Below are 13,128 nucleotides of genomic sequence, written 5' to 3' on the forward strand. Positions count from 1 at the left end.
TGATAGAAGATCATATTGTAACTCTGAAATGCAGAGTATGCAGAGTTAGAGTGTCTTCCTTTTTTTTTTTAGAGTGTCTTCCAAATCATACAATATGACATATGATTTTGTTTCACCTTGAAGAAAGAGAACACATATATAGACAATTGTCATTCTATTTCCATCTCCCAAAAGAATATCACTGAGGGGTGATTAAAATAAATGAAAAATTCTAGTATGAGGAAGAAACAAGAATGTGGCATAAACATGGGGAAGCAAAATAAAGGAAGAAAGTATGTGAACATGAAGCAAATGCTTAGTCTCCAAGATCAGAGGCTTAAAGAGAAGGATAGATTAAAATCTAAAAAGAAAGAAAAGAAAGATCCCAGTATACTCAAGGAAAGGGAAGTCCCTCCAACATCCTTCCTGCTTATTCTTCCAATATTACACACAGCTGCGCCCACCTTACCACATCCTGGTAGATATCAACTTTATCAACTTTTCCATTAAAGCCAAACTAGACTTAGTACAGTCAGTGATGGACTGTCTGTATACCAAGTGTATCCCTTGTATATAACTGTGTAATGGCTGAAATTGAGAAACTGGGGCAAAAGTATTGAGTGATGGCCAAGAATCCAAGATTTGAACAATTGCTATGCACACACAAAGGAACCCATGCAGATGACTGCTTAATACAGAGCAACTGAGCACAAGTGTTACATTGTAGCCACAGTTGACTGGGACCTTAAACAAAGGATCCAGAATATCCCTGGGGTTCCCATAATGTACATTTCTAACCATAGGTACAATATTGAGCAGATGCCAAGTGATTATGAAGCCCCTTGGTTCTAATTCCTAAAAGATAGAGTTTCTCTGCCTTCTTTTACTAACTTTCTCTGTTGCCAGCTCATGTTAGCAGTATGCTATAGTATGAATTATTCTTCTTACCCATTTGCTCTGTCATGAGTTTAATTTATGGTTAAATATACTCATTTTTATGTTGTTTTGAAATTTATATTTTGTAACATTTTAAATATTGTTACATCTTGTTATAAATCAGATGACTGCTCATATAAAAATATACTAGTATGAAAACTATCAAATATGAAGTTATTCTGAATTAAGACTCTACTTACGATGCACTCTGATTACGTGATCACCAAAATGCACTTGATTACTAAAGTAAATACATTTCCAAACACTCCTCCTGTCTCAGTATTTATTACTTATTTCTATTTAAGAAACTAATTCTCTAATTTTTATGTAAATCAAAAAGCCTTTTTGGGGGGCTCCTGGGTGGCTCAGTGGTTGAGCATCTGCCTTTGGCTCAGGTTGTGATGCTGGGGTCCAGGGGCTGAGTACCTCATTGAGCTCCCCTCAGGGAGCCTGCCTCTCCCTCTATGTCTCTACCTATGTCTCTGCCTTTCTCATGAATAAATAAAATCTTAAAAAAAAAAAGCCTTTGGCATTTTACCTCTTCTGCCAAAGTACTAAAGCATCCTCTTGAAACACACGAGTGTTCTCTGTCTTTCCTTCCTTTCTCTCCCACTACCCCCCACCCCCACATACACACAATTTATCTCCCTTCTATTTGAAATAGGTATTTCCATGGGTCTCCTTTTTCAATATAGGTGTGAAATTAACACATCTATTATTATTGTTGTTCATTTAGTAATACAAAGCTTCATTCTCCCCCCTCTCAACCAAAAAGCATCTTATAGGCATTTGTACAGATACATTTGGCATGGAAATTAAAACAAGTAGGAGAAAATTGTGTGTATATATAGAGAAAACAAATATCCAAATGTAAAAAATGTTAAATGTTAAAGTTTCTTTTGAAAAATCTCCTGTTAGCCTTACAGGTTTTCCCTTGTAAGTTAATTACTTAAGAAAATCTACATGATGAGTATAATAGGAATTATCTGTACTACGCTTGAAACTCTTCTATAAATGACATTATTTCAAATTTTAAAAAATAAAAGTACTAAATCAAGGCACAACTAGGAGTCAGGGTAGAACACAAAACAAGTTGGAACTACAAAGTCATTTACACTTAGTGGGAATGGGCCAAAAACTCAGTTACAAGCTTTATAACAACCAGCATCAGGCAAGAAATAATGAATTATAGGATTCATTACCCATAAGACAAATATAGATCATTGATTGCTCAAGGAGGAATACACAACTATTCCTGATTCCTGGTACTGAAATGAGAAAGAAATCTTTCCCATGTGTTCTCAATGTCCTCAATAACATTGTTACAGTAAGTTCACAGGGCTGCTTTGTATAACATCACTCATGTCAAGCCAACAGCACAATGCCAAAACAAAATTTACTAAAAGTAATTCTACAGAGCACAAAACCCAGTAGCCCAAGTATATAGCTCCCAATAGCTTTGTTAAACTCAAGGATAAGACCATAGAATACCTACAGGAATAGACACCTTGCACATTTTTCACACAATCCTTCCAAAATACTATTTGTCTTGGTCAAACTTTTGGTAAATATTAAATCCCAAACACAAGATATGACCCCTGCAAGAAACCAACAACGCTCTTTTATGTTACTAATTCAGAGCAATACCCCTAACAATCAGCCAGGCTGGGAGTAATGTTGAGATATTCTTACTTATAAATTTACCCAAAAATTTATAAAGTATTATAGCTTTACAGGGACATATGTCTGGATGAAGATCACCTTAACACAAAACAAATCAGCAACTGCTTCTAAAAGTTCTAACTCAGTGCCAGAATAATTCTAGCTTACAAGAAGTTTAAGCATATGCTTACTTCACATAAACAAAACATACACAGAATGACATGTTACTGAGAATGACAAAATGCCCAAGTCTACTCTTTAGTATGAACTGGTAATAATTTATACCCCGGTAACTGAAAGAATTAGAAAGCAGTGTTATCTATGTAATAGAGTAAATTACCGAAGAACACACATTAAAACTTCAATGTTTGAAGAGTTGATGTATAGCATTTTTTTTTCTAGTGTCTGAAAATAAAAGCAGACCACATGTTTAATCCTCTTTCTGATCCTTAGCTTCAGAGCAGAATAACTGTTAACAGCCATATGTGGAGAGACTGGCCAGGAAGAGAAACATTCATGTGGCATCACCAACAATATTAGGCTAAGATCATATATCCATAAGTTTGTCTTTTTCACTAGACTTTGAGCAAGGCATCATAAGATGGTGCTTCTCAAACTGAAGCATGCATCCACATCACTAAGGATACTTATTTAAAATGCTGAGGGAGGGATCCCTGGGTGGCGCAGCGGTTTGGCGCCTGCCTTTGGCCCAGGGCGCGATCCTGGAGACCCAGGATCGAATCCCACGTCGGGCTCCCGGTGCATGGAGCCTGCTTCTCCCTCTGCCTGTGTCTCTGCCTCTCTCTCTCTCTCTGTGTGACTATCATAAATAAATAAATAAATAAATAAATAAATAAATAAATAAATAAATAAATAAATAATAATAAAATGCTGAGGGAGAATTTTGAAATAAAATATGTACACTGCTCTTAGTGGTATGTTTTTAAAACTTCACTTTATACTTCTAGGATCTTAAAAACATGCTCTAAGATAACGTTTAATGCAAAATTTTTAAAATGTCAATAAGTTGATAAAATAGAGTTCTGCAAACAGCACAAGACTGAAGACAGAAGGGAAATATCAGATATATAAAATGCCAATGAGGAGGGTAATTTTATTTACAGACTAACTTTTGGGTCATTAAAATAATTTCATAAAGATGTAATACTTCTTTCATCAGAATTGGTGTGGTTCCCCCATTGATGTGGAGTACGGGAAGAAGAAACTGAGGAGGGGTGGGGGCAGGCAAGAGAGCCGGAAAGGGCCACCACAACTGGAGCATCCTCCTCTCTCCTCCCCACTTTAATGCCTCCTTAATAACACTCCAGTTCAGGCCTGAGCCTTGTAACAGCCCACATAAAATAAGAATTACAATAAAAAGGAGAAAAATAAATTGGAACAAATAATATGAAAAGTTGCCCATTTTGAGGCACATGATTTCAGCATATTTTTCAAAAATGAGTATCCAGGATATAACAAAATCAACTGCCAAATACAGAAACTGATATTTACCCTGAGTTAGACACCATAAGGCAATCTAGGAATCTGTTCTTGTGTGCACTATCCCAGCCTTAAGTCCACAGAGCAGGAGGTCCACAGCCTAACTGTCTGTGGTCTTCTTTCCTCCCAGATAAGAGTCATCATTACCTGAACAATTTCACCACTGAGGTTTAAGTTTTTGACTCACATTAAAAACGTCAAATTAAAACTTTGAAAATGAATCTCCTGGAATAAAACATGTGCTAGCAACACATACCAACTGATGCAACTTGGTGCAAACAGACAGGCCTCTCTAAACACCCCTGAGCACCAGGCTGTGGTGGGCTGTCGTCTTTCACTGCAATGACAGGGCTGGCACTTACCTCAGGGAGGTGTAAGGCTGTAAAACACTCTGAATCTGAATCCACAGTTTGTTCATGAATATTTGAAACACACAAGGATCTCTCAAAAACATGGAAAAAGACTTAAAATCCAAAAATATACATCCCACTCCAACTCGATATGAATAAATGATATGATACAACTTATTCAAAATCAATCCAGATATGGTAACCTCTTATGATATTCCATTACATGTTTTCTACAAATTCAGCCTATAATTAAATCATATATGAATTGACTATGATGTATATTCTCACCACAAAAAAATTTTTACATACATAATGTTACATCTATCTTCCTAATAATGAGATGATAGTTATTAAACAAATCTATGAATTCAATTAAGTTCCCTTCATCTGGATATCCTCAAGGCTCATGCAAGACTCAAAACTATAATGTATTTTTTTTAATATCAAAATACATTACATTAGAGAAAAGAAATAACTCTTGCGGTGCCTGGCTGGCAAGTACAGTAGAATATGCCACTCTTTTTTTTTTTTTTTAATATGCAACTCTTAATCTCAGGATTGTGAGCTCAAGCATGTTAGGCACAAAACCTACTTAAAAAAAGAAATAAAGCGGATCCCTGGGTGGCTCAGCGGTTTAGTGCCTGCCTTTGGCCCAGGGCGCGATCCTGGAGTCCCAGGATCAAGTCCCGGGATCGAGTCCCAGGTCGGGCTCCCGGCATGGAGCCTGCTTCTCCCTCCTCCTGTGTCTCTGCCTCTCTCTCTCTCTCTATGTCTATCATAAATAAATAAATAAATAAATCTTTAAAAAAAAAAAAAAAAGAAAGAAAAAGAAAAGAACTCTTATAAATTCCTCACAGGATGGAAAACTATGGAAATCTGACACTTGGTCCAAAGTTCAGTGATCTATCACCACCCATTAGAAATCAGGTATGGTATTACAATTCCATACTTGGATAAGAATTAGTATAATCATTAATTTGTCAGATGATGACTTTTTCAGGGGTTGGGTAGCAAAAAATATTTGCATGGATGTCACAAGAGACAATGAGTTCCCACAAATCAATAAGAAGAAGATAGAGAGTTTAACAGAAAAATAGGTGAGGAATATGAACCAGGCAATTCATAGAATAAGTACAAAAGCCAATAAACACAAGAAAAGATAATGTTTACTGATTTACTGTCTCTTCCCTAGCTCCCCTCACCTTTACTAAAAATGTTCCATGAACTCAGAGACCACACTGTCTTGTCCACTGTATATCCCCAGTGCCAAATTAATGCCTGGACACACAGTAAGTGCTCATTAAATTTTGCTGAATGAAACTCTGGGAAACAAACAAAGGGTTGTGGAAGGGGAGGTGGGTGGGGGAATGGGGTGACTGGGTGATGGGCACTGAGGAGGGCACTTGATGGGATGAACACTAGGTATTATGCTATATGTTGGCAAATTGAATTTAAATTTTAAAATGTTAAAAAAAATTTTGCTAAATGAATAAACCACTAAAAACTAAAGAAAACAAAATAAAACAGGATACTGCCTTTTAACTTTGTGAGACTAGTAAAAACTAAAAAGATTAATACCACCAAACAGGGAAGGATGGGAAGAAAGGGTATTCTCCTGCATTCCCTTTGGGACTGTAACTTCCTACAGTTCTGTGCATGAAAGTTTGACAATATCCTAAGAATAAACTCCCAAGAATCTACCCTACAAATATCAAGCACTGGTTCATTCATAGTGTATATGCCAGAATAGATACTGAAACACAACTTGTGATAGAAAAATAGAACATGTCCAGCAGGAAAGACATTATGAAACCATTTTAAATAATGCTTATCATTTAAATAAGCATGTGTAGATCTATGTGTATTAATGGAGAAAGATATGCACTAATGGAGAAAGATGATCATGATACTTAAGTGAAAAACATAAGGTACAGAATAATATGTACAATGATATCCCATTTTTAATTTAAAAACTCTGATTTCATATCTATTCTAGCACACACACATTTGTACAATTCAGGGAAAAATGTCTGGAAGGATATTCAGAACAATTAATAGTTCTTACTTCTAGGGATTTTGGGGGGGGGTGGAGGATATATTTTCTTTGCTACAAGCATGTATTACATTTATAAGTTCACATAATAGAATTTTGGTGAAAAAGAAAAGAGAATGTGTATAGGTTTTTAAGTAAATTAAATCAATTTATATTATTTAAATCACAGCTAGAAAAACTTTAACTACTAATCTGAAAGATTTAACTTAATAAATATGTATTGTTTTATGGTAAAATAATATAGCTTGAAAACAATCCTCTCAACTCATATGGAGGTATTACACTTTGAGACTGTTCACGTATCTGGCTATTCTTCAAATAGGCTAAGTCTCACATATCCATACAAGGTCTCATTCTGCCTGGAATATGCTACTCACCTTTCTTCACTATATCACACCTTGCTACCCTCACTGCCTAGATAGCTTCCAGCTCACCCTTCAACATACAACTCAACTCTGAAAAGCCTTCCCATCATGACATAACAGAACATTTGCAAGAAAACAGATTTCTTTAAACAGATTAAAGGAAGATATTTTCTCTGATATTAGATCATTCTAATTCTTACTACTGATTTTTTTAGTTTGGTAAAAAAGTCACTTAAGTCAAACAAAGTAGTAATTGATTATTAATTACCCAGATATTTCTGTTTTCAAAAAATCTCAAATTGATTATAGAAATGAAACAAGGCAAAGGCTTCAAGACAAATCCTGTCTGGGAAAAACACTGATGGATTTTTAGAAGTCCACATGTACTAGGCATGTTTTTGGTTGGAAAACAAGCATTTATGATGAATTTAAAATTTTTTCCAAGATGAAATAATCTAAATTTTTTTATATTACAAAAATAACTCAATAATGTATTTTTGTTCTGTCGTACTTAAAAGCCTTTCAAACTGATGCATGTAAAAATATGCACAAAAATAACTGTACCAGGCTATAACTGGTATTCCAAATTCCACCTGGAAAATGAATTTTATGGCTCTACTATAAACTTCTAAAATCCTGAAGTTTTAATAGATACGCTGACACAACCTTAACCATAACAGTTCTAGCAACTGCTGCTATAATAAATCTGTCAGTTTCTGTAATGCCTATGACAAATCCATTAATATGAATGATGTACATTTCACATAGCACACCACACAGAAACTGCACACGTTATGTCATTTCCATTCTGAGTAGCAAATCAGTAATCAATATTTGTAAAAGCAGCAGCTAATCCTTTGTAAAATCACTGGTTCAGTGATTGAAGAGTTTGCTCAATCTACACAGTTAATCCCTCTTCATCTGCTGAGCCCTCTATTTATCCCAGTCCCTCATAGTGCTAGCTATGGCAGATTAATACATCTCCACACGTTAAACATGACCTGACAATTGACACAGGATATTGCTGACAGGATAAGCTCTACAAACACTGGCCTTTTCAAAAAGAAGCTTAAAATTAACATTCAGAAACCCAAAGTTTACAAATAGGCTCACCACGACCCTTTCCTAGCTCCAAGCACCTGATTTATTGGGCTCACACTCCATAGGAAACATATCCCTATTTTTGGTTTGAAGTCTTCTGGCTGATTCCAGAATGCCTATTCATAAAGCATGTCATGTTATTAATTTTTTAAGTCAAGGTAAATAGTTTTCTGGCCAGGAACAGAGGATCATACATACAGAAGCATTTGGAGAATTCATACTTATATATGAAGTAGAAGTTCTCAGCTAATGGTATTTCAAAGTTCTACACTTGAAGAAAATCTCAAAAAAAAAAAAAAGCATTTTCATACTTATAACTTTGGATAGAAAGAAAGATGCATTTTTGCAGTGAAGACTGATTAACAATATTGTGAATAAAGTGTTCTGTGTTACATGAATTAGATAAACATAACACATTCCTCTTTGGAATGTATTAAATTTTATTTAAAGACCAATCATAAATTTCCTTAACAAAGTTATTGCAATATGATGCTCTATACATCCTTAATTAAGACTTGAAGTAAAAGAAAATCCAAATTCATGTCAAATCAAGAGTAAAAAGTACAGAGAGAAAAATTATTTCCTAACCCAATATATTGAATGAAATAATTTTTTTATAGATAACACGAATGACTCCTTTACATGTACACCATCTGGTTAGCTGTGTCTAATAAAGAATACCAAACATGCTATTAGGTCCTACACTTTTCATGCCTCTGGAGGGGAAGCAGAGGCCACAGAAAGGCTGAGAAGAAACATCAGGAGAAGATCAGAAAAGAATGGTCTTGACCAGAAGCCCAAAGAGTACAGAATTTAAGAAGAATGAATGAGTAGTCAGTAATATCAGTTGTTTCAGAAAAGCCAAGAAAGAAATACTAGAAATTAATCACTGAATATGGAAGTTAGGAGGCTACAATCATCTCACTTGAGTTATCAGGGAAGAGGCAGTGTGGAAAGAAGCCAGTCATTACAGAATGAAATAGAGAAAGTGGAATGAAAAAAGATATTTTGTCTTTTTTTTTTTTTGATAATTCATCTTTAAAAACAAAAACTCTTCAGTAGTGAGGGGAAGAAGAGAGGGAACAACAGAGAGGGAGAACAGCATTTCCAATTTATTTTTTAATTCAATACTTAGTAATATTCCCTTTCAATACCAAATTCCACTGTAATGCAACAACTAGACCTTAAAATACTAAAAACCAATACTGCAATTTTTAAAATTGGATCATTTTAGACCTTACTTAGTAGTGATATGTTCATATGTAATGTTAAAAAGTGAATTTATTGGGTTAAAAATGATGACTAGCATTTGAAAACTTAGGGTGATCTCTGTAATGTAATGCAAAAGTCTCTCATAGGCTATATTGCATATTTTTAAAATGCAATCTTAAAGTCTAATAGCTTTTCAGATATTAAGCAAAAAAATTTGCTAGTCAGTTGGATTTGCTATAAGAAGAATTATACACATCACCAAATCTTATAAGACAACAGGTTCTAATTAGCCTACCTGAAAGAAACTCACTCTACATAGAGTAAAAAGATAGCAGTTCTAGTTGAATAATATAGGTGATCTGTCCATGTCAAAAATATGGCTCATTAGATAAGTAGTTTGCCAACAGTTAAGAAAAATAAATTGCAAAATTCTTTTATCCATAAAAATTACTTAGCAGCCACAATCACCAAGGCTTTGAAACAGTGATATTTCTCTAGTACATTTAAATTAGGATACTCCAAAGTTCAATTTATATATAAGTTTAAAAACTACACCTCTGTTGTACAAACTATATATTTACTCATTGGACTCTTTTAGACTTACTGTTAGTTGTCTGAACCTCTAAGTGAAATGCCTTTATGCCTCTAGACATAGGATTATTTCAGTGTTCTTTCTGATGCAAATACATACATAAAATGTATATGAAATGCACACACACAAATGATGTCCAATAAATCTAGAAAATGTCTGACTTTTTAAAATCACAGTGATGTTCATAAGCAGCTTATATTTTTAAAGACAACAAAAATTTCCTAAGAAACAGTAAAAAACACTGTTTAAAATGAAGATAACAATGTTTCAAGGGAGAGCAATTTATCAAGTTTTTCCAAAGCTTTTCATACTTACACTTAATACACCCAAGTAACCAACATCATAAATTTTTAAGTCAATTTGCCAATGTTAACATGCATAGCCAGAGAACTAAATAATACCCATATAAGATCAAACATGTAACACTGGCCTCCTTAACCATAAATTTTAACTGAATTAACTTGCTAGTCAAGATTTAGTAAAGAGGTCTATATCCTATGGATATAAGGAGGAAGGAGTATTGTGTGTCATCAACCAATTGAAGTGACATGTTCAGAAAAAATGTTATCTTCAATTTAAATAGACATCTTCCCAAAGAATATATACAAACAGCCAAGAGACACATGAAAAGATGCTCAGCATCACTCATCATCGGGGATATACAAATCAAAACTACAATAAGACACCACATCACACCAGTCAGAATGGCTAAAATGAACAACACAGGAAACAGGTGTTAGTGATGCTGCAGGGAAAGGGGACCCTCTTACACTGCTGGTGGGAATGCAAACTGGTACAGCCATTTTGGAAAATAATGATGTTCCTCAAAAAGTTAAAAATAGAACTACCCTATGATCCAGCAGTTGTATCACCAGGTATTTACCCAAAGGATACAAAAATACTGATTGGAAGGTATACGTGCACCTTCATGCTTACAGCAGCATTATCAATAATAGCCAAATTATGGAAACAGCCCAAATGTTGATGAATGGATAAGGAAGATGTGGTACATATATACAAGGGAATATTATTCAGCCATAAAGAATGAAATCTTGCATTTGCAATGACATAGATAGAGCTAGACAGTATTATGCTAAGCAAGATCAGTCAGAGAAAGACAAATCTCATATGATTTCTCTCGTATGTGAAATTTAAGAAACAAAACAAATGAATATGGGGTGGGTGAGAGAAGCAAACCAGGAAATAGACTCTTGACTATACAGAACAAACTGAGGGTTACTGGAGGGGAGGTTGGTGGGCGATGGGTGAAATAGGTGATGGGAATGAAGGATGGCACTTGTGATGAGCACAGGTGTTGTATGAAAGTGATGATTCACTAAATTCTACATCTGTAACTAATATTATTCTGTATATTAACTAACCAGAATTTAATATATGTGTTGCCGAAGCCATCATGACTAACTAGAATTTAATAAAAACTTGAAAAAGAAAAAATGTTATCTTCAAGTCTAAGACTTCAGATTTCTATAAATATTTTCATTTATATTTTAATACCAAATATTTACTAGCTAAAGTATTAATAAAGCCAGTGTTCTTTTGTTTTAATCACATGAGTAAGACCAAAATTATTAAGATTTGCCATACTAGAAAATCTCAAAAAAGGAAAATTATTGGTTACACTCAAAGTGATCTAGCAATGCCATAGATTTCTTTGTAGATTCAGACATAAAGATATAAAGTCTGAATTTTTTATTCTAAAGAATTCTAGGAGCACTTGGGTGGCTCAGTGGATGAGCATCTGCCTTCGGCTCAGGTTGTAATCCTGAGGTCATGGGATGGAGTCCTCGTGGAGAGCCTACTTCTCCCTTTGCCTATGTCTCTGCCTTTCTCTCTGTCTCTCATGAAGAAATACATAAAATCTTAAAAATATATTCTAAAAATACAAAGGCAAAAAAATTTTCTTTCAAAAGCCATCTCATTTCTAGGGTTCAACACACTGTATCAGGAGGTATATGATGTCAATTTTTCCTAGCACGATGATGTTAACTTTCATCACCTGTTTAAGGCCGTATCTGCCAATTTCTTCTTTCAAATTACTATTTTTCACTTTATAGTTAGTATTTTATGAGGAGATTCTTTAAGAAAAGCAAATTAAAAAATAAATCAAACTTTCACCCATTATTTTAGTATCTATTGATGATTCTTGTCTGATTTCTATCATGACTGCAAATGGCAGTTTCCTATTTTTTTTCCTAATGAATGAAAATGTCAAATACTCTTTATATGAAAAAGCAGAAAGCTAGAAAAACAACTATGATTTGGGAACTGAATATTTAGGAAACAGAAATAGCTGATTCTTGCCCTGGTAAACTCTATAAACATGATTTGGGGTGTGTGTGTGTATGTGAGTGTGTGTGATGCACACCCATGTGTACACAACTAGGTATGATATCTCATAATGTATCTATCAAGAACAATTGTACAATAAAAAATTGTAATAGCATGTCATCTTTAAGGGAAGAAAGATAAAAAAATAGATCAGAAGTCAGAAGACTACTACTGTCAGTCTCTAAACTGAATTGTAGGTACTAGATGATTCAACCTTTCCTAGACTTCACTTGTAAAATAAGAGACATAGGCTAGATAATTTGTAAGCTTCCTTACAAGTAGTGTTCTACATTCTGATAATACTAAAATAGGTTGATATACATAAGGATATTTTAAAATATCACATACCTTTTATGTCCATCAGAAAAAAAAAAAAACACTACAACTGGAGGAAAGCATAATAACTGTTTAGGTGAGGCTTACCTAATAATATTCCAAAGGAAATAAAATCATAATTCCTTGCAGGAACCTTTTTGTTATGATTTATAACACAGTAGTCATTATTCTATTGTTAATGTTACAGAGTATAAATTTCCTCCAACAGAAAGAGAAAGAAGGCATTGTTTCTGCAAAATAAGTGTCATAGCTTGTTAATATGCCAAACTACCCCTAGGTATAGCTAGTGATAATAAGGTTTTTAAATGATAATGACGCGGGTCAATGGGGGGTGGGGGGAGATGTGCCTAGGTGGCTCAGTTGATTAAGTGTCTGTCTTCAGCTCAGGTCATGATCTCAGGGCCCTGGGATCAAGCCCTGCCTTGGGCTTCCTGCTCAGTGAGGAGAATCTGCTTTTCCCTCTCCCTCTGCTGCTCTCCCTGCTTGTTTGTTCTCTCTCTCTCTCCCTCTCTCAAATAAATAAATAAAATCTTTAAAAAAAAAAAAAAAAGAGAGAGAATGAGTCTGGGACCTGAGGACTCAAACCAAAAGGTACACCAGCCTATTTTAATCAAGAGCCTGTTTCTAAAGCTCTTCTCCGAAACTCAACAAAGAAAACAAATCTGAACTCTTGTCCAAACTTGCCCTGATGGT

At 34.6% G+C, this 13,128-nt stretch overlaps 1 protein-coding gene and 1 pseudogene across 3 annotated transcripts in view; one reads left to right on the forward strand and one right to left on the reverse strand.

The window, feature by feature from the left end:
* SKAP2 (src kinase associated phosphoprotein 2) overlaps positions 1-13,128 on the reverse strand; it is a 174,217-nt gene that overhangs the window by 82,167 nt on the left and 78,922 nt on the right. The gene's annotated exons all lie outside the window — the stretch shown is intronic.
* LOC121474691 lies at positions 247-831 on the forward strand (annotated as a pseudogene).

Source organism: Vulpes lagopus, chromosome 13 (assembly GCF_018345385.1).
Source record: "Vulpes lagopus strain Blue_001 chromosome 13, ASM1834538v1, whole genome shotgun sequence".
Taxonomy (NCBI): Eukaryota; Metazoa; Chordata; class Mammalia; order Carnivora; family Canidae; genus Vulpes; species Vulpes lagopus.